Raw genomic sequence first — 22,317 nt, 5'->3', positions numbered from 1 at the left:
TAGATGAGTTGCTATTTGGTGCTATATACTCTGCCTTAGAAGCCAGATGTCTACCCACTACTTGGAATTTTAACGTAATTTAGTATGTTTGCTAATTAGTAGGCTTATTTCTCTGTAGACTCAACTGTGTTACCAAAATGGTTGGGGAATTAAAGTAGTTTGGTTCTTATTTATTTGTTCATAAGTTCAGTTGTCTGTCTAAACCATGAATTTGGTAAAATTACGCTTTCTTATAAATCCTTTTCTTTCAAGAATGCTTGTCACTTTCCATTAATGCGAACATCTTCATCTAAGAATATTGACAGTCCTCACTTTCCTTTACAATCCTTTCTTGTTTTCCATCTTTTTCCTTGTCTTTTAAAAGATACTGTTTTTCTGGAACATGCTGTTTTTAGTCCTGAGATTCGCAACTGATGAATTCCAGGGCTAACTTTAGTCAAATGAATATAATAGCTATTGATGGTGGAAGAATTATATGATGAGATCAATAGTGTTTTCTTCCCTCCCGTCTTCTTTTTTCTTTTCTTTTGAAAGTACTTGCACATATTCTAAAAGGAAAGTAATGTAGGTGGAGGGAAGGAGCATTATCAGTCTACCTAACAGAGAGGTGAAAGTATTTTTGTAGAGAGCATAGAGGAGTGGTTTAATTTTAATTGCATTTTATTTTGTCATTCTCTCAATGATTGTCTTCCCCCCCCCCCCCACAAATTAGGGATTACATTTTACTGTTTAGTAACTTTCCTTGATATGTCTGTAATAATTGGACAGATTAAATTACACAAGAAATCCAGTCTCATTGTTTAATAGCTTCATTTCCTCTAGTCTAAGTAATTCTCCTCCTTAGCATTTATTTTTATGTGTATTTAAAAACCATTACGGTTTTCCCCACTGGAATGTATGCTCCACAAGGGCACAGGTGTTGGCTTGTTCTCTTTTCTATCCCCAGCACCTGAATAGTGAACAGAGCATATAGCAGGTGCTCAGAAAACTTGATGAATACATGTAGCTGTGTATACACATCAGAAGCCATTGGGGTTAGTTGTGCCTTTGCCTGGGACCTCATTTCAGATAATCACAAAAATTTTCATCCAAAAATAAGTAGAATAGACCCATAAACTCGTTACTCTACTAAAGAATGGGTGTTTTCCGTTGACACACTCCTAACAACAGGTAGACATTATGAAAGAAGCAAAGGGATAGGATAGGATATCAGATAAATTGATTGGGATGAGGAATTATGGTAGAAAACATCATTAAATATTAGCCAGTAAAATCTGAATCTGTAAATCGTGATGCAGAGGGAACTGGCACATAAGGTGCATTAAGCTCAGGAAGGCTGGGATGGGACCCCTGAATGGTGTTCAGGTAGTAAGGAGAGGTCCCTGAAGAAGCTAGCATCACAGAGGGACAGACAGTGGCCTCAGAGTCAGGCCTGTGGGGGAGTTCTGGTTTTGGTACTTCCAGCCACATGACCTTAGTGTCCTAAACCCTCCGTTTGCCCCTGTGAGGACTGAATGAAATACTGGGGGGGTGGGGGTATTATTATTGTTTTTACCAGCAACCTCAGCAGAGGCTGTTCTCTCTGGCAAGCAGGGAGCAGCTTGATGAGGAGAGAGCATGCTCCCAACAATAGTGTTTTCTTACACCAGACACTTATTCTGCAGCTTATTTTACAACTCTATTATAGCAGTAAATGTACATCATCCTGCAGTAATATTACAGTAGGCCACAGTGGCCATGAAATCTCTCTACTCATCCTTTCTAAAATTGGAAGACGGAGCTAGATACTGTTCTGATTCAGCCGTTCAGGTTTTCCATTCCATTTTTTAAAAGTGTTAGTATTTGCTTGAGCCTAACCATGCAGGCAGAGTTACAGATCTTTACATTTGAAGACTGCCTGGAAGAGTCTAGGTTAAGAAACATAGACATTTTAAAATACCAGCTTAGGGACTTCCCTGGTGGCGCAGTGGTTAAGAATCTGCCTGCCAATGCAGGGGACACGGGTTCGATCCCTGGTCCAGGAAGATCCCACATGCAGCGGAGCAACTAAGCCCTCGTGCACCACGGCTACTGAGCCTGTACTCCAGAGCCCACACGCCACAACTACTGAAGCCTGCACGCCTAGAGCCCGTGCTTGTGCTCCACAACAAGAGAAGCCACTGCAATGAGAAGCCCACGCACCACAATGAAGAGTAGCCCCCGCTTGCCCAACGTAGAGAAAGGCCGCGCAGCAATGAAAACCCAACGCAGCCAAAAATAAATAAATAAATTTAAAAAATAAAATAAAATACCAGCTTATTAGCACTCTGTCCTAGTAAGGTGAATTTTAAATTCCATTTTTCTTCACCCCTCCACCCCTACCCCCCAAAAAAGGGTGGGGTAAGTAATGAGGATTGATTAAACAACAAATGAAAAATGTGAAACCCTAATAATGACTGATTGATGGTTCTGTGAAACAGCACTTATGCCTTAACTACTTTCCATTCAGGGTTTCTGTATAAGAATACCTTTGTGCCCTGGAAATGTTCAGGAGAAACCACTTTAGATGAATCCTATTTAATAATTTACTTATCTTAAAATTTTTAACAGAGATGGTGGTTTGACTACATTACACCCCAAAATAAGTGATATAGGAGCAAAATATTTAACTTACACTAGAAGACTATTGTTATATAGGAAGAGTTCCGTTTTTTCAGAAATCCTTTCCTATTGAAACCATTGATGTACCTTGTGAGAGAAATTGTTCTAAAGTTTATAGATAAAAGTAGCTAAGTTTTACCATCAGCCTCCTCGCCCCCATGAGTCTGAATTGTGAAATGTTTTTTAAAAAAGACGGAAAGACTAGAAAGTTTTCAATTAAAAAATGAAATATTTTCAGTTCCATATGGTAATCAAATGAAGGAGGGAACACAGTAAAGTATAGAGAAAAAAGAAATGAGTAGGTGGAAGAAAAGATGAGAAGGAAAGTTATATTGATGGCAAGGGAGAGAGTGCAAAGCAAGAAAGGATGGTCAGAAATAAGGAAGGGAAAACGAGAGAGGTTTTATTAAAGGGGTGAGCAGAATGTCTGCTTGTTATGTTCTTCTGATATGAGCCAGGGAATAATTCACCATTCTTTGAAATATTCTTGTTTGATCACCAGTGATCTTTAGGTCATGAAATCCAGTGGGCATTTTTCCAGACCTTTTCTTAATCGAGCTCTCAACAGCATTTGACTTTCTTGTCCATTATCTCTCTCTTGAAACCTTACCCCTCCGGAAGCTGTGAAATCATGCTCTTTTGGTTTCCTCTCATTTCTCTAGTAGCTTCTGCTTTGTTACCTTTGTTGTCCTTAGACATTGGAGTTCATGAAGGCTCAGTCCTGGATGCCTATATTCTTTTCATTCTACAGCCTACCAAATGTATCCATCCCTATGTTTTCGTAGTGTCCTGCATTTCAGTGAATAGCATCACATTACTCATCTAGATGCCCAAGCCAGAGACTTAGGAGTCATTTCCAACATCCACCTCAGACTCACATCCCAAATCCTTACTACCAAGGCCTGTTTTATGTCCTTTAATAACTCCCAAGTCTGCCCATTTCTCAGTCCATATTCTTGGCTACCCTAGTCTTAATAGTCATCATCTCTGTCTTGCAGCATAATAGTAGTCTCCCATAACCTTCCTTTAATTTATTCTCTACACTGAAGCTAGGATGATCTTTTGAAAATAGAAATCCAATCATGTCATTCTGCTTAAAATTGTTTCCCACTGCTCTTAGAATAAAGACTAACATCCCACATGCCTACTTCTCCAGCCTCCCCTCTTTCCTCCCTCTCCTCACTTGAACCACCCAGGCCCTTTGTTCAGATTCTCACAGGTGCCACGCTCTGACCTTCCACCACTCCCTTTGCCTGGTCAATTCCCACTTCATTCTTCGGATCTCAACACGAAGACAGTTTCCATAGAAAAACTGCTTCCTGATATATGGTCTTATTGTAGTTTGTTCTTTTCCTTTATAGCGTTTATCATAATTTGTCATTATATATCTCTGTGATGAGACGGAAAACTCCCAAGAGGGATGGAACCTTGTCTGTTTTACTCACTGCTGAACCCCCAGAACCCCCAGCACCTGGCACATGGCAGGCAATTAATAAATAGTGATTAAATGACTGGAGTCTGTCTTTCCTATAGACTCAAGGTATATACATCACTGGTCCATAAATATTACTTTCAAGAAATCTTAGGACACTACGTAATCTGTTTAGGACTCAAAGATGAGGATAATATTATGTTTATCATTCAACACAGTATTGAAACTAAAGATAAAAATCAGCCATTTTCTAATCTGGAATTGAGTCTCTTCAGATTGTCTGGGAACTCCATTTGTACCTGTCCCCGACATGTTTCCCAAAAGGAGACATGCTGACTTAGGGATTTTGCTTTAATTCAGCAAACATTGGAGGGCATATAATATGCCAGACACTTTGTAGACTTTAATTGGCTACTCCCCCCCCCCTTCATTTGTCTTTCTGTGATAATGGAATTTAAAATAATTTTAAACCTAGATTTAGTTATCGAGACCTCTATTTCACATGGGTACATATTTTTGTCTTAGAGTCTTACTTTAAACAAAGCACTTTATAAATGAAGTGTTCACTTGAAAGATATTTTTTCACTTGACTGTGGTTAGATAAACTCTTTAATTTTTACATAATTATGCATGTTAAGGGTATTCAAATGCCATTGGAACAAGATTTGTGTCCCTAAGTTCTTCTGTTTCTTCCTGACAATAATGGTAGAATACTTCCCAGATATTTGGTGGAGGGTTGTGGTATGTAACAAATGTCATTCATGGATGAGACTTAGCAAATATGATTTTTAAAAAGAAATTCAGTCCTTTGTTGTACAAATATAATACAATTAATCTCTGCCCTAGGATGCAGACCAAGAGCTGTTATAGTTTTCAAATGTAGGTTTATGCTGAACCATTTTTTTTTTCCTTAGAGACGTCCTTCCCACCATGATAGAATATATAACAGAGTTAAGGGAGTAACTTGTGACCTACCCTTGCAAACCAGATAAATATAGAAATATTGGATTATTTAGTTATAAGAGCTTGAGGAATACTTAAAAGATGAGAAGAGATATGATTTCGAATAGGGGAGAAATGCAGTTCTTGGTAGAGGTAACTACAGCATAAATGTTCCTAAGGAAACAAATGTTGATGGGAGCTGGGGGATGATGAATGGGACTAAGTGGGAGACTTAGCAAGCAGGTTTATTTGTCTAGAGTGAGGGAAAGGTAGTGATTAGTGGAAACTATATGTTTGGAAACAGGCTACGAATTCTGACTTGATAAAATGATTTGTATTTTAAAATATAGTATAAAAGTTTATAATCTGAGAAAAAAATAAAACTTTGCTGGTCTTATGAAAATAAAAGTGGATGCTATAGGTAGCAAAGATGATTGGCGTTTGAGCTTGATTTTTTTTAAGTGACTTTATTCTGTTACTTGGGGCTGTTTTTAAGTTTTTATAACTAGTCTCTTCATTCAGAGAATGTGGAACAATAACTGAACACTTCCCATTTAGCAAACGTGTTGGTAGGCTCTCAGCAGAACAGTTTCTACTGTCAGTTGTTTTTGTGCCAGTGTCAGCCCAAATTACCTAAAGGTATGGATAGTACTATAACAGTAACCTTTAAAAAGATAGTTGACATTAGGTTTTTACATGACCCTTACTGTTTTTTAAAGGTGAGGGTCAAGGTGGGTTAACAATTTTGCTTTTCTTTTCTTTGAAATTAATTTAGGCTTTTGTGAATGTTTTGACCTCCCTTCCCTTTTCATTGAAATACTTTCCGTTGCCTGTTCTTTCCAGTCTTAGGCTTTTATTTTTCCCAGTCCTAGCTAAGCATAAAAAGGAAGATCATCCTTCTTTCTAACCTGTTCCCAGAAATTAATTGTGCTAAATTATCAGCTTCTTAGATTTCAAGCAGTCCTCATGCCAGAGGCATTTATTAAGTGTCCATATGCACTTGCTACTAGGCTAAGTGTTATAGCAATAAAGTAGGAGCACTTGGGACTGCTGTCTATTAAGTGCTTTTAAAGTGCCAGGTAACACTAATGCAAATCATGTTATCAAGGGTATTCATATAAATAGTGTCCCCCCCCCCCCATCCCACCATCCTAAATGCTTTAAGATTACATCCCCAGAGGAGGAGGGTGGAGTGTTTAGTCTTCATTTGGGTCTGGTTTAGATGGAGAAATATAAGTTCTCTAGCGGTCCATTTATAGACTGGTCTTACTCAAAATGTATGTAAAGTATTTGGGAGTGTTGTTCCAGTAGCGAAATGCCTAAGACTGTGATTGTCTGAATAAGGAAAAATAGCAAAAGAGCTATAGTGTACAAGTTTAAAATAATGTATTGATATGTGGGGGAAAATATTCCAGTTTACACTTGTAGGATGGTGGTTTTCAAGCTATTACTAGGAGAGAGAATTTTAAAATTATTGTTGTTTATTGTTTGAAGATAGCAGGTTGATGTACTGCAGCCAAAAGACTAGTTCTGAATTTTAAGAGAAGGTTGTTAGAAACATAGAAAATATATTGTGCCAAAATATCTCTATATATTGTATGTAGATTTGGACGCAGTGCTTCAGGAAAGAAGGAAGTTCCAGAAGAGGCATGATTAAAGACCAAAAAGACAAAATAATCTAAGCACTTCAATCTGGATTATTATACAAATTTAGGATGTTTTAGGCATCCATTCAACCAGGTAGTTACTGAAGAACCACTGTGTTCTAGGCCATGTGCTGGGCTCACAGAATGCTCTTTGATGCTTCTGTCAGACAGGATACTACTGGTCAGTGCAAACTGTATGTCCCTCTAGTTTGTTTTTCTTAACACTCTAATAGGAAAAACAAGAGAACAAGAAATAAAAAAATAAAACTTTGAGATTGTATATGATCTAAGATCATAAAATCTTGAATAGGTAGAGTAGATGCAGAGTTCTTGAGGAACATTTGGGAGGCAGGGTCGCTTAGGGGTTGACGATGGGGTTGTAGAGCCAGACTGCCTATGTCTTGAGTCCTGGGCTGTTTTGAGGATAATGTAGCAAAGTGCTTAGAACAGTTATTGAGCCACAGTAAGGGCTCAATCAATGGTGGCTATTAAGTTGAAGAATACTAGAACTTTGTAAAGACTTAGAGAACTAGATATTGGACAAATGAAAAATATTAAAACACCTCCACAATTAACCAGCATGTTGTTAGACAAATTCCTGGCAAACTGAAGATCAGATCCAGTGGAGAATGCCTTCTAGTAGCATGTAAATATTCATGCTTTTTAGAATTCTGGGACATAATTGTGGTGCTTGAGGCTTATAAAAAGGGGGTTTTAAGAGTTGTTTGAATAACAAAAGATTGGCCTGCTGAATGTGGAAGAGCATTCCAGGAATCAGGATTAGTTCCAGAGGAGAGTTCAGAACTGGAGAGGGAAGCACACAAAAAAGGGTGTTAAGTAAATTTGTGTGGGTCTAAAACGGTGTTCTGAAATGAGGGCGATTTTGCCTCTCAGGAGATATTTGACCATGTCTGGGAGAAGGGTGCTACTGGCATCTTGTCGTTAGAGGCCTGGGACACTGCCTCTAACATCCTTTACTGTGCAGGACAGTCTCCACAACAAAGAATTACCCAACCCAAAATGTCAATAGTGCTGAGGTTAAGAAACAATGGTCTAGTACAAGGTGTAATAAAGGCCACTGGGTAATAGAAGGCTGCGATTATAATATCTCCACCCCACCCCCCAGGAAACAAATATGAATACAAATTTAGCTCAAGTTAATTAGCTCACCATGATGCATACAAACATCTCCTTAAACTGACCACACTGCTTGTGCAGCGTTAACCTTTCACCATGCAATCAGGAACCTAAAATGACACAATCCTTGCTGTAACCTCCACACTGCATGTCTTCCCTCCCCTATCCTGGAGGGAACAAAGTGTAATGCACATTTGCTTAGATTAGAAATTGCAGAGAAAACTATTATCAAGAATCTTCTTTTCTAGGTGTCTTTTTTTTGTTGTACTCCTGTCCCTGCGCGTGCTCTTTTGTACACCAGGCAAGGTGATAGGTTAACAAAGCAGCGAATAAGGAAGATTTAGCTTGCTGATTGAATAAAGAAAAGTTGAAGCTTGAAGATCTAGAGATCCTTGGCATTTGTCTGCAGGACAGACAGTTTTTGACATCACTATGGAGGTTTATAGAATTGTGATATCGTTAGAATGAGGGATAGAGGTGACAGTTTATAAGTGACATGGAGGATTGCCTGGTGTGTGGAATCATTCTGGAGTGAGGCAGTGTGTTGAGGAATAGTTTGATCAGGAAGAAGTTAGGGGGGACTTCCCTGGTGGTAGTGGTTAAGAATCCGCCTTCCAATGCAGGGGACGCGAGTTTGATCCCTGGTCAGGGAACTAGGATCCCACATGCGGCGGGGCAACTAAGCCCGTGCACCACAACTACTGAGCTCGTGCACCTCAACAAGGGAGCCCGTGTGCCGCAAACTACAGAACCCACATGCTCTGTGGGATCCTGTGCACCACAACTAGAGAGAGAAAACCCGTACGCCACAACTAGAGAGGAACCCGTGTGCAGCAACAGAAGAGCCCACACGCCTCAAAGAAGACCCCGTGTGCCGCAACTAAGACCCAACACAGCCAAAAATAAAATAAATAAATAATAAAATAAATCTTTTTTTTTTTAAAAAGGAAGAAGATAGGGACCTTTCCTCTTCATTTCAGATCTATAAATTCAGCTACTTGCTGAACCTCTGAGAACCCATAGGCATATCAAATTAAGCATATCCAAACTCATTCTTTTCCCCCTTCACTCCCACATTTTCCCTTCTTGTACTCATGTTTTCCTCCTACTCAGCACCACCACCTACTCAGTCACTCGAGCCAGAGCTGACAGTCATCCTGCTCATCTCCTTCACCCAACTGAGCATTTAAATTGGTAGCAAGGCTGCCTCCTTAATGCTGTTCATGCTTGTTTCTTCTCCATTCCCGGACTACTGCCTTAGTTCTAGCCCCCACTCTTGCCTTGGGTTCACGTGATGGTTCAGTTTTCAGACTTACGCCCTGTTAACTTATAGTCATATAGCTACTAAGTAGACTACCAAAAAAAGTTTAAAAAACAATTATGTTACTCTTGCTTAAACCCTTAAAGACTTAAGGTCAAAATTTAAACTTTTAAGTATTTAAAGTTAAGTCGAAACTTAAATATGAGGGACTTGATGACATTGTCCTTGCTCACCTCTCTAACCTCACCTCCCAACACTTCCTCACCTCCTCACATATACCATTTGCTGCTTCCTGGACTTGTGAATACGTATCACACCTCTTTCCCTTCCCATGTTTTACTTTTTCTATACTTTTCCATCCCAATACTCTTTGTTTCACTTGTTTCTGCTTCTCAACGAACCGTCCTCTGAATTTCTTGTGTGATTTAGATGTTATAGCTCTTCTCAGCCCCTTTAGCATCTTAGCTAAGAGTTTAAATGCAGGACTTGCTCCAGAGACAGACTAGACAGGTTAAAACTTCAGCTCCACTCTTTGCTGGTTAGGTCTCCTTGGGTAGTTTACTAAATATCTCTGTATCGCTCAGTTTTCTCATACGTAAAATGGGAGTAATAGTAGAACTTACCTTATAGGCTTGTTCCTATGAGAGTAGATTAGTTAGTATGGTCAAATACTTAGAATAGTGCTTGGTACATGTTAACATGTATTGAGCATTAACCTGTTACTATCTTATGCGTACCTCATTCATAGCACATGTTATCTGGTACTGAATCACTACTTTACTTGTTCCCTCTTCCACGGCATCGTGAGCTTTTTGAGGAAAGGAACTAAATCTTATTCAACTTAAATTTTATTCAGAAATATGTATTGGGCATCCACTGAATCATAAATATTTGGCCAAATCTAAACCGCCGTGTTTTTGTGAGACCTCTGAGCTATATGAATAGTTTTTATCTTCTCAAAGCGTTGTTTAAAAAAACAGAAGGAAAAAGAAGAGTTTGTGCTGGAAATCATGGGCCCACAGAGCCTAAAATGTTTACTACCTCTAATATTTACTTCACAGAAAACATTTGCTGATCCCTCAGCTAGATGTCAGAGATACACAGGATGGCTGGCATTCAGTGTTTGTTAGGATGAACGGATGATTGGATAGATAGATAAATGAGTAAGGTATGAAGATCAGAATTGTGGGTATTGGTGATTATTTGTAAGAAGAAATGGCAGCAGTATTGTGAAAATGTGAAAGTGGAGAGTCCAGAATAGTTGCTTTTTCTCATTTGGCAGTCCGGGGCTAGACTGTTGTTTGTGTGAAGGGACGTTTTAAGGTCTTTCATTTTTCCAATGTGTTTGAAAAGTTGGACACAAGAATGCCGTTTAAATGCCCAGGTATCAACATGTGGTAGAAGACAAGAATTTGCCAGCTTCTGTAGTTTGTTAGGATGAAAAGTTTCAAGTAGTCTTCTGTTTTCCATGAGGAAACATCCTTGGCATCCATGCTAGTTAACAAATAGTATATACTAACTTTTGAGTTTAACTAGCTAGCTTCATATTTTGCTTGCGTAAATTTGTGAAAAGTGAGAGGTAGAAGCCCAGTGCTCTGGCTTCCACAGTTTTTGCTTTCTGTTAGACCACATTGCATCTCTGGCTTTCTGTTGTTATTTGACAGAATGATAATGATCAGGACTTAAAATCCATTTCTTGTTTATTTTTCAGTTATTTGAAAATACCATACTATACTTACTTTGCCATTCCCACTGTAAATAGTCCAAGAAACTTTAAAAAAAAAAAAAACTTTTTGGTGAAACTAAGATTTTATACATTTTAATGTAGGTGATCCTTACCTCTCCGTAGTGTGATCTGGAGGCAAAAGTGGGAAACCCTGCTCCTATAGATCACTGCTTGTGAAGAGGAGCTTATGAAATATTAGGTTATATTTCTCTCTTAAAAGAGGCTTTTTAATGAAAAATGGGGCATAACTTGATGTTTCATCTTTAGTGTTAAGCTATAGAATCTTCTTCCATGCCACCAGGAACTCTAATACATACAATGATAGACTCTCTACTTTAATGTTATTCTTAGCCTGTTTCTTTCAGAATTTTGTTAACACCTTTCACAATAAATAAATAATGCTTGTCGAATTGAATTGAACCTGCTGAGTAGGTGAGTTGTTTTGCTTTGCTGAAAAATTTTTTTGTTGTTGCAAGTATCAAAGAATAACTTGTCTTATTTGTTGTCTATACTGGATTCATTCATGTCTGTGATATTTTCAATGTATTTTTCTTTATTTAAATGTGGAAATTAAATTCTAAATTGGTTGGCAGCCGTGATGTTGGTTTAAGAGCAGTAGGCTTAAAGTTAAAGTTTGTACCTTTATTCTGCCACTCTTATAGCTTCTGTATTAGGACAATCTGCCTGAATCTGCTTTTTCTTATCTGTAAAATAAAGAATAGGGGACTTCCCTGGTGGCGAAGTGGTTAAGAATCCGCCTGCCAATGCAGAGGACACGGGTTCAAGCCCTGGTCTAGGAGGATGCCACATGCCACGGAGCAGCTAAGCCCGTGCACCACAGCTACTGAGCCTGAGCTCTAGAGCCCACGTGCTGCAACTACTGAAGCCTGTGCACGTAGAGCCCCTGCTCCACAACAAGAGAAGCCACCACAGTGAGAAGCCTGCGCACCGCAAGGAAGAGTAGCCCTCACTTAACAAAGACCCAACGCAGCCAAAATTAAATAAAATTAAAAAAAAAAAAAAAAAACACTGCTTAAAAAAAATTTTTTTTTAAGTTACAAAGAATAACTGCTTCAGAGAACTTTGTTAGGATTAAATGGGATCTCATTGAAGCCTACCTAACACAGTATCTGGTACAAGAAGACTGTTCAATAAATGTTTAACATATTAAAAGCAAATAGTTCTTTAGGTACATCTTAAGACTGTTTGAATAGAGGTGTTATAGAATCGCAAAATCTCAAAAATTAGAGGGGAAATCAGAGTTCAAGCTCAGCCTCCCTTCAAGGAATTTAATTTTTTCTCTAGCATCCCCATCAAGTATTCATTTCTCAGTGCCTTCAGAAAAGGCATTGTGGTAATTTTCAGAAAGCTCCAGAGTTGAATAAGGCACAGAAACTCTTTTCAAGAAGGCTGTTTATGTCAGGCTTCATTGAAGAAGTGGCAGTGGAACTAGATCTTGAAGGATGGGTAGAATCTGAATACTTAGAGGGGTTTCTGACCGCAGGAGCAAGTGGAACAAAGGAGAGAAAATACAGGACAGTCGCAGAAAATTGTGAGCGTGAGTAACTCCATTTAACTGAAGTTTAGGGAAGGTAAAGGAATAGTGAAAGGTCAGGTTGGAAGAGAAGGTTATGGCCAGATAGTAGAAGTCCTGGATGCATTGCTGCAGTTGGCTTCCTGGTGCCCATCAAATGAAATACAATGAAAAAGTTTTAACTGTGAGTGCTATAATCAGAATCATTCCATATTTTTTTTTTTAGTAAATATGCTAATTTTAAATGGTTCTCTCTTAATATTAATTTGAAATATGTCCCCTTGTTGTAACTTTCATCTCTTTGTTCTAGTTCATTTTCTGTAGGCTGGGTCAATCCCTTTCTCATCCCTCACATCAAATCAGACACCTGTCAGTTTTACCTCTAAAAAATGTGTAGAATATGTCCCGGTAGCTTCTATCTCTGAGTTTAAGCTACCACCGTCTAGATTACTGTGACACATGGCCCAGAATCAGCTGATAATTGTCCATTCCTGCTGTCCTCTTAAGAGCATTTTTCAAAACCTTTGGTAGATCTCCATTCTTAAAAAATTTAGAGAGCATCTTGTAAACATGTCACTGTGCTTGACCCTTATCACCGAAGTTATAGTAAAGCTAAAGAAACAGTCTGCTGATTCTTATTTTCTTATTGTAGCCAAGGCAGGAATCACTGAGGTAACGTCATTTTTGACACATTACCTTGGATTACTGAGCACTAGAAATGTCTTTTAAAATCTGGGCAGGGGAGGAGACCTTAAACCACAGTGACAAGAGTGGAGTAAAGGAAGAGCTGTGATAGAGGATACACCGTGCTATGGCAACACAGAGGAGCAAACAACACTTAGAGCTTGCTTTTGAAGATTGAAACTGTTTATTTTACACCTTATTCTCAGAGACCTCTGGCACTGTAATGGATTATTCAGAGAAATTCTACAAGACTCCTACAAATGCCTATAACATCCCTTTACATGTTTTTCGTGCAAGCTCAAGGATATGAGGGATTTCCACAGGGTCCATGAAGAGGAAAATGTATGATCACCAAATTAACACTGGGGCTGCCCTAAGGGCCTTTGTCCAAACCACCCTCCAGAGCCTTGTGTTTTAATGTCTGTTCTAGACAGAAGACTAGACTTTTCAGGGTGGGGAAATGGAGCTGAGATCCCTGCATAAAGCTTGGAATTCTTAAAGACCTACACCCTTAGCTAAAGGGTAGGCCAGAAAAAAAACATCCATCTACCATCAGAGTGCTGCAATGAAGGCTTGTCTCTTAACCTTACATCTATGTACAAGTCTTCCCTGAGAATTTGTAACCTTAGCTCTTTTTAAATACAGATTTGAAGTTTAAATTTATACTATCTGTGTGGTCTGGGAAACCCAAAGCCAAGAAATAAAAGTGATCCCAGGCTAGAAGTGCCTCAGGTTGGGCAGAGGCAAATGTATGGCCTTTCTGAAGGAATGTACTTTGAACCTATGCTTCTCAGACTCCTCCAGATTAGTTTTCTAAATATGAGTCTATAACCCAAAATTATAGAACCTAGGAAGGAACAAGCCAACATCAGACTTGCAGCAAAACAACCAACAATAGAAGTAGACTCCCAGCTGCCTCCCACAGACTTTAGATTATTGGAATCAATCAGGTTTACTATTTAATTTTTAAATGTTGTAGTAATAAAAGGGGATTGAAAACATGAGCAAGAAACAAACTGTGAAAATGACTAAGTAGATTTGGCAAAGAGATGATCTCTAGAAAGGAAAAAAATAGTTACTGAAATTTAGAAACTCAGTGAACAAGTTAAAGAGTAGATTAGGTATACTTTTTGAAGAGCGAGTTAATGACAGATGTCAGGAAAATAAGCAGATGAATAGCAATAGTTATAGATGAAAGATATGAAAGAGAAGTTAAGAGATACGGAGAATAGAATGAGCAAGTTTAAACTGAATCTAATTGTAGCAGTAGTTCCAGAGATAATAGAGATGGTTCTCAGCTATTATCAATTCAAATACACACTGGCTAAGAATTTTCTAGAACTGATGAAAGGCATGAATTCTCAGTTTTAGGCAGCAGGATAAAAGGCCAGGCAGGGTAGATAAAAATTCTATACCTAGATATATTATAGTGAAACTGCAGAAAATCAACTTTAAAGAGACTATCTAATAGAGGACAGGAAGAATAGATAATTGCCCATAAAAGTGCCACATTTTCACAGTACTCAATAGCAACAAATGGAAGCCTGAAGACAATGAAATTGTAAAATGCTGAGGGAAAGTGACTACCAACCTTAAAATTTTTACCCAGCTAAACTTTTATTCAAGAATGAAGATGAAATAACTTTTTTGGACAAATAAAAACTGAGTTGGCTACTATCATACCTTCACTAAAGGGACTTTTAAAGGATGTACTTAAGAAGGAGGGACATTGAACTCAGATGCAAGAGAGAATGGTGAGCAAAGAAATCAGTAACATAGGTAAATCTAAGTAAACTACACACCTCTTTTAACACTTTGGTGCATAGTAAGTGCTTGACTAACAGATAAATGATTCATCCGTTTTCCTGTAATAGTGTGCTTTCTTGTTCAGCCATAGCAAATAGAGGGATTGACTTCTTCAGAATTTTTCAAAGAGAAGCTGGAATCTCAACAGGACTCCCAACATGATTAGTCTTATTTTGCAAAGTTAAAAGGCACAGTCTGTCTCCAAGATGTGATTTGGAATGGCTGAGTTTCTTGCAAGATTTGTGTCTATTTATAGGCTGCTGAGCAAATTTTAATTTAGGTATTAACTAGCCTTACCCCTGTTTACCAAGATTCTGAATGTCAGTCTTGATTTATAGTTTGAATCTAGAATTTCTACTCAGAATGTTCCCAGATTTCACGTCCATTAATTAGAAGACAGTTCTAAATTTATTGTTTCTGAGAACCCCTGCTAATCTAGGGGAAACATAGTAAATAAAATAAAACTTGTTGCTTTTTAAATGGCCAAGAACACAAACCAGAAGCTAGTCTTTTTCCCCTATGGCCCTGACTTTTAAAAAGAAGTACTTGCTGGACAGAATTTTTTTTAACTTTTGAATTTCAGATTTGCTATCAGGAGTATACTTATAGTAAGGTTTTGTTAGGAGGGCTGCTCTTATTAAAGATCAGTAGATGAGTTCTCTGAGCACATAGTCCTGTCTTTTTTGGAAATAGTTTCTTTCAAGGAGTTTGTTTTATTGTGGACTTAAGCTGATATCCCTGATCTAATTCTTACTGACTTTCTAGGCACCATTCATTCAACAGATACTTTTGAGCACCTCTTGTGCTCTATCATGCACTAAGGTTGCCGCTGTGAATAAGACTGACTAAAAAGATGCCTGCGCCCAGGAAGCCTGCCTTTTAGTGGAGCGAGTAAATAAGTTTTAAAATTATGAGAACACAGAATAAAATGGGGTGACGTGATAGTGACAGGGCAGCAGGGGTGGGGGGATGTTCTTTAGATTGCATGGTGGAAGGCTTCGCTGAGGAGATGACTTTCAGTCAGAGACTGGAATAGCAAATAAAAAGAAGCCACCTGGGCAAAAGCATCCTAGACTGAAGGAACAGAAATTGCAAAGGCTGTAACGCCCATGAACTTGGTGTACATCCCTGTGGTGGTGTATGCATTTTATGCATTTTCTTTCTTTCTTTTTTTTGGGCACACCGCCTTGTAGGATCTCAGTTCCCCGACTAGGGATCGAACCTGTGCCCTCGGCAGTGAAAGCGAGGAGTCCTAATCATTCGACTACCAGGGAATTCCCGGTGTATTTATGTTGGTGGCTTAACATGGCCTAACGTTTTGTGGTAATTAATTTTAATTTTATGATGGCGTAAAAATCACACCAGATTGTCATAACTTAAATTCCTATCTTTTACTGACTCAGTTGTTGTAAATTACCCTAATTTTTACCTTATTCTGTATTCAGCCAGTGGAACTAAACTTAGTTGAATTATAAATCTAGGTTTTTACATAGGAGACAAGAGATAATGATAAAGGGTCATAGTGTCTTAGATATGAAACTTGAAAGGCAATATCCCAAACCCCAAATTATGTTACAGAATTTAAGTATTTAATCTACTTTTTTAAAAATAAACTTTATTCCGTAAATATCTAGTTACTTATAGGTTTTCAACATAAGTAAGGAATCCTTAAAATTTCATGAAAACTACATTTTCTCTTTTGTGTTAAAATATGTATATGTTTGTTCCCTTTTAACAAAAAGTAAAAACATTTCTCAGCTTTTACTTACATTATCTATTTCTAATGTCTTGTTCTAGCTTTTCAGTCTGATTGCTTTCAGTCTGAGAGCTTTTCATGTCTGATTGATCTTTCTGGCCCTGTGGAGCAGAGTACAGAGCCCTATACATAATAATTTCTTAAAAGTTATTTGTTGAGTGAATGAATTAATGAATGAATATATAAACACTTATTATAAAGTGACTGTTAGAGAATAATGATCAGTAGTCAGTATACTTAAAAAATTGACATGACATTGATCACTTTTTAAAAAGTGACTTTATAAAATTGTTGGAAAATATTTTTGCATTTCTAAAAGGGAGGTGGTCAATGTGAAGAGCACTTATATGGACTAAAAATCAGAAAATGGATCTGAATTTCAGCTGTGCCGTCACTCACAGGGTGTTCCAAAATAAATCATGCAACCTTGCACACAGTTTCTTAGTTTGTACAATGAAGGGATTGGGTCGATTGTTGTTAACATTTCTCTCTGCTCTAAAACTCTAAGATTTTTATCCTTTGCTGTTTGTAAGAACCAGGAGAGATAAAGGTTACCTTTTATGTTAGATTTGATTCTAAATCTAGTGACAGAGGACAATGGTGCTTAAACTATTCTTGTTAAATGATAAGGAAAAACCTTGGAAAATGTCCATTGGTAGTATGCACAAGCTGATTATGTTATGATTAGTTGTGCCACTTTTATTTTCTTTGATGGCCTGTACTCTGCATCTTCCTGTCTAATTTTTCTCTAAGTATTGAGATTATCGTAGTACAAAGGAATGGTATATTTGTAAGAAGGGGCTCAGCCAGAATGGTGAGTTGTCTGGAGATGATGGTCTCTCTAAGTATAAGGAGATTGTTAGGGGTGGTCTACAATACAATACTTTTTTTTTTTTTTTAAGGTTTTATTGATATTTTTTCAGGGTGGGAGGAGGTGCTAGGTGCTTCCCTCTTTCACACTAAGCATAACATTCTTCTGTAACATGTTAGCTTATTGTTGGGGAATTTTTCTAAAGTGAAAATAAAATCTGTTTAATAGCAAATTCAAGCTTAGAATAGATAATTTTAATAGCCTCATTTTGTCTCCCAAATGGTCTGGGGTAGTAGAAGATTATCTGAGTGACATTACTATAGGGGCTCTCATCCCTTCGTAGTAGGCAGAATGAAGTCCAGCTACCCTGTAGAAATGCTGCTGGCTTGGAGCTCCTGAGATCTGCCATGCCTGTTTCACTGTCCTACTTGCTTTCTCTCAAATTCACATTAGAAAATTATATGTGTATATACACACATGTGCACACACGCACTCCCAAATATTTGGTTTGACTTGGCTCACAAGATTAAGAGATCAGAAGCTTCAAGGATGGTAGAACTGGGCTCTTTGTGTTGCTGTGCCCTCAGGTTCTTTCCCTTATGGTTGCAAAACAACTTCCAGCAGCAGCCAGGAAAATATGCTTCCTTGTTCGCGTCCAAAGAAAGGAGAGTCCCCACTTACTGTCTGTATTCAAAGTGAGAGTAACTATCCCATAAAAGTTCATGAGCTCTTTCCTTGATTTCATCAGCCAGAATTGAGTAAACTTCTGGGATACAGTTCATTCCTGAACGAGTCACTAACTAGGGGGACTCAAGCATTCAGGTCTTTCCCTTGAGCTGATTATCATCGCCCTTATCCACGTGGGAGAGTTGGAATGGCAACCAGCATGCACCACTAGTATGTAGCCCACAGTCAAACATCAAAGTCAATGAAATTGGCATTATTGGATCAGTTCTGGCCCACTAGTGGCACAAAGACAATACTTTGGCAGCCACTGGTATAGTGAGAAGTGGACCAAGGATGGGCCTGAAGGAACACCAATATTTAGCAAAGAGAAAGAGGAGCCTGTGAATCAGTTTCCTACTTAAATTTATTCTGTATTGCTGCTTTGATGTAGAATTTTTTAAAAATTATATGACAATAGTGATGACCTTAGGATTTGTTTTCTTTATATTTCTTTTTCCAAAAGAATAGAGACTGCTGGAAATACGTTAAGCTTAGAAATTGAGATTTGAATTTTTCCCTTAAGTAAAAATGTTCCTTGAATATTTGAGTAAAAATGTTCTTATAATTCAAGTGTTTTCTAATTTAAGAAAAGAAAATAACAAGCAGGAGAAAACAAGTCAAATGTATATTCATTTCTGCTTCCTGCCTTGTTCGTAAAGTCAAGAATCTGATCTTTGAGTAAGTTTCATCATATTTCTTATCACAAAACAGATTACAGAATAATCCTGGGAATAAGTAAATAAACACTCTCCTTTGAATTTCCTGCTTTTTTATTTTTTTTTGTAAATTGTGACCAGTCTTCAATTTACTTAAAATATGATTTTTAAAGTACATTCTGCAGGTATAATACTGAAGGTATTTAACAATTTAGTTTAAATTATGACCTTCAGAAAACTATTCAGTTGGCTTGAATTCATTGATTCTAATGACATATGGAATATTTGATTTACCCAGTGGTTTTTCTCCATTATATATCTCTCTGATCACTTTAATGTCACTACCTGGGCTGGGTTTTTTTTTGAAGTGCTGCCCATTGTCTTAAAGGAAATAGGGAAGGAATTATAAATGGTTATACAGAAGTTAATAGAAAAATGAAAAGAGTATTTTGTAGTACATGAACTGTCTAATATGTTAGATACTAAGGAAGAACTGCATCCATGTATGTTTCTTAAAAAATTTTTTTACAAGTACAGTCATCCCTTGGCACTGGGGGGATTGGTTTCAGGACCCTTGTGGATACCAAAACCCAAGGGTGCTCAAGTCCCTTGTATAAGATGACATAGTATTTGCATATAGCCTACACACATCCTCTGATATAGTATTTTAAATCATCTTTTGATTAATTATAATACCTAATACAATGTAAATGCTGCATAAATAGTTGTAAATATAATACAAATGCCCTGTCAGTAGTTGCCAGGTTTTGCTTTTTGGAGCTTTGTGAATTTTTTTTTTAATATTTTCGATCTACATTGGTTGGTTGAATCCATGGATGCAGAACCCACAGACATGGAGGGCCAACTGTAGTGAGGAAGGTTAAAATTTATGACTCAAACTTCAGGCTCATCCCTACATACATGTTTGATGTCTTGAAAAAAAGATATCTCTCTTTTATTATAATGTAATAAATGGTTAGGTTTGCTGCCCTGTGTCTGAAGACCTCAGTGACTGGAAATGGGTTTTGATTGGTAATGGGCTGGGAATGGCAGTGGATTGAGTCTTACATGCAAGGCTCCTCCTCTCCTTGAGTAATGAGGAACAGACACTTCTGATTTTCCTTTTGTGCTTGGCATGTGTAGGAAAGACAGACATGATGTACCACTGTTAATTTCTGCATATCTTTTAGACAGTGAGATACTAGCAAAGAGACTTAATTCAGGAGGCCAGTGAGTTTTCCTTTACATTTGTTACTATGCCTTACTTAGTTCCAAGGGGTCAGATAAAGCATTGCATTTTCTATTTCATATTTCAGCCTCCTCTGAAATTTGGCACTGTAAATCAGTGGTTCTCAAACTTTAGCATGTATCAGAATCTTCTAGAGGGTTTGTGAAAACACAGATTGCTAGACCTTCCACGCCCAGAGTTTCTGATTCAGTAGGTCTGGGGTAGGGGACCAAGAATTTACATTTCCAATAATTTTCCTGATGATGCTGATCTAGGTATTGCCCTTTGAGAATCACTGCTGTAAAAACATTTATTTTTAGTAAAACCAGTGAAGAGTCATACTGAATTTATTTAAGGAAAAGATACATGGTATTTACTAGTGTTTAGATTAGACTTTATATTGTTTCTCTCTGGATGTTAGTTATTACATTAAGTGACCTACAGGGAATACTCTCATAAAATATATTTATTTGGTAAAAGAATGGTTGTCATTGGTAATTGTAACTTTTCACAGACAGATTAATAGCTGCTGCTAGGCTGATAGCCACTTTTGGACTAGAAGAAAATACTTTCCATTATTTTGCTTAATGTTTCAAGCAAAGATGGGATTTTTGTTGTTGTTGTTGTTTTTGTATTTGTTCTTTACTAAGATACCATAATTGTTATTTCATTCAATGAGTATTGAAACTTTTTAAGCTAGTCTTGAGGCCGGTACACAACCTCTTTGCCATTGCCAGCTGTGCATGTTTCTATGGAAACTCAGTAGGGACTAGCAGGATTACTTTTGTAGGGACCACACCTGGCTTATTTGCATCCAATTTAAGTTGGGGAAATTTCAAAAGAATAAGAGGTCTGTAGATGTGCCAGTGGACAGCCAGAAAGAGCTTGTCAGTTTGTAACCATCACATTGGTCTAAAGGAGGAAGGGTAGGTGGGTTTTCCTTATTCATTATAGTTCCTGCTCTGGAGGAGTTTGGTGGGTGTGCTGAAGTTTATATTTGTTTTGTGTATTTAGTTGTCCATGTGTTTCTGTTCTGTTTTGCTTTTTGTTTTAGGTATATCCTCTTACAACTTAACAATTTTAAAATTCTTTTAAAGAAGTTAAAGTACATATAGATTCAACTTTTTTTTCAAGAGAGAGAAAAAATTCAGTTTCTTTTCAGTTGTATAACATAATAAAATGTCATAGTAAATTTTTGACCACTGTTGGAGAATGGTGGCAGAATTTTAATGTTGATCTCTATTTTCAAGTATTATGAGCTACTATAAGCCCCTTCTCTCACAAAAATAACTCCTTTTTAAGAAGGTAGTTTCAACTATTTACATATTTGATTTTGTTTGCACCATTGAACTTAACTAAGCTTTGGTTCAAAGTTTCATGAAGTAGTTAGGAACATCACAGAATGTATAGAAAAAAAAATTATATGATCTAGTTAACATGAGTACTGAGTACAGTTATATAAAACTTAGATGGTTTTCATTAATGTTATACTACTCGATCAGTTATACTAATTTATACCAACTACTGATTAGTTGTACTAATTCAAACAAAGCTATGTAGTAGAGGTAGTTGGCAAATAAGAGTCAGTGCATGTACCATCTCCTCTTCATCTGTTAAGGCTGGCTGCTTGAACCTACTTATTAGGGTTCTGAGGCCTCATGGCAAAGAATGTCATGGTCAACCAGTGATGGTAAATTTACATACCTGTGTGTGCCAAGTATTGATCTTTCTCATTTTTCAAAGACAAAATGTAATCTTGCACCTTTTTCCAGAATACAGTGATAGCAATCTATATTCATTTATGTCTATCATCTATGTGTGTGGGTATAGCCAGTTGAAATAGATACTTGTAAATTTGGAGGGAGGTTAGTGTTGGATTTTGGGGTCTTTTGTTAAGTTAATGAAATATACCCTTTAAAGAAAATACTAAGTAGGCTTTTTTATCTAGCTTCATGAAAGACCACCCCCTTATAATACATGTTCCAAGAACTTTCTGATTTACCTCCACATTTCTGAAGTAAGGGCAGGTGCTAGTAACTCCATTTTGTAGATGAGGAAGTAGACACAAGAGAGCTGCCTGCCTCTAATCACTTTATGTTTAGGCAGCTAACCATACCTTGATGGGTAATCCAGCGTTCTCCACCGTTTGTAATTGTTCCCACTTAAAGTGTTAGGTTATTTTATACAACTTACTCAGTCTTGCCTTTTTCTCTTTTTGTATTCATAGACTGGAAAAGTAAGAAGAGCTTTCCTGCCTTTTTAATTACCAAACTACTCTCAGTTTTCAATGAATCAATTCAAAGAAAGAATGCAGTCTTTCTATACCTGGTAA

The 22,317-nt window shown here is 37.5% G+C and overlaps 1 protein-coding gene across 6 annotated transcripts in view; it reads left to right on the top strand.

Annotated features, from left to right (window-relative positions):
- The window catches only part of POU2F1 (POU class 2 homeobox 1), a 178,370-nt gene that overhangs the window by 52,828 nt on the left and 103,225 nt on the right, over window positions 1-22,317 (top strand). For 2 of the 6 annotated variants that reach the window (XM_082360713.1, XM_082360714.1), the window contains exon 2: window positions 22,213-22,313. The exons of the other annotated variants lie outside the window; for them this stretch is intronic. The gene's annotated coding sequence lies outside the window, so the exon portion shown is untranslated. The remainder of the gene's footprint in view (window positions 1-22,212; window positions 22,314-22,317) is intronic. 6 annotated transcript variants of the gene reach the window in all.

This window comes from Balaenoptera borealis (assembly GCF_965194805.1).
Source record: "Balaenoptera borealis genome assembly, chromosome: 1".
NCBI lineage: Eukaryota > Metazoa > Chordata > Mammalia > Artiodactyla > Balaenopteridae > Balaenoptera > Balaenoptera borealis.
The sequence above is the reverse complement of the archived record's forward strand: the minus strand, read 5'-3'. Positions and strand labels throughout refer to the sequence as shown.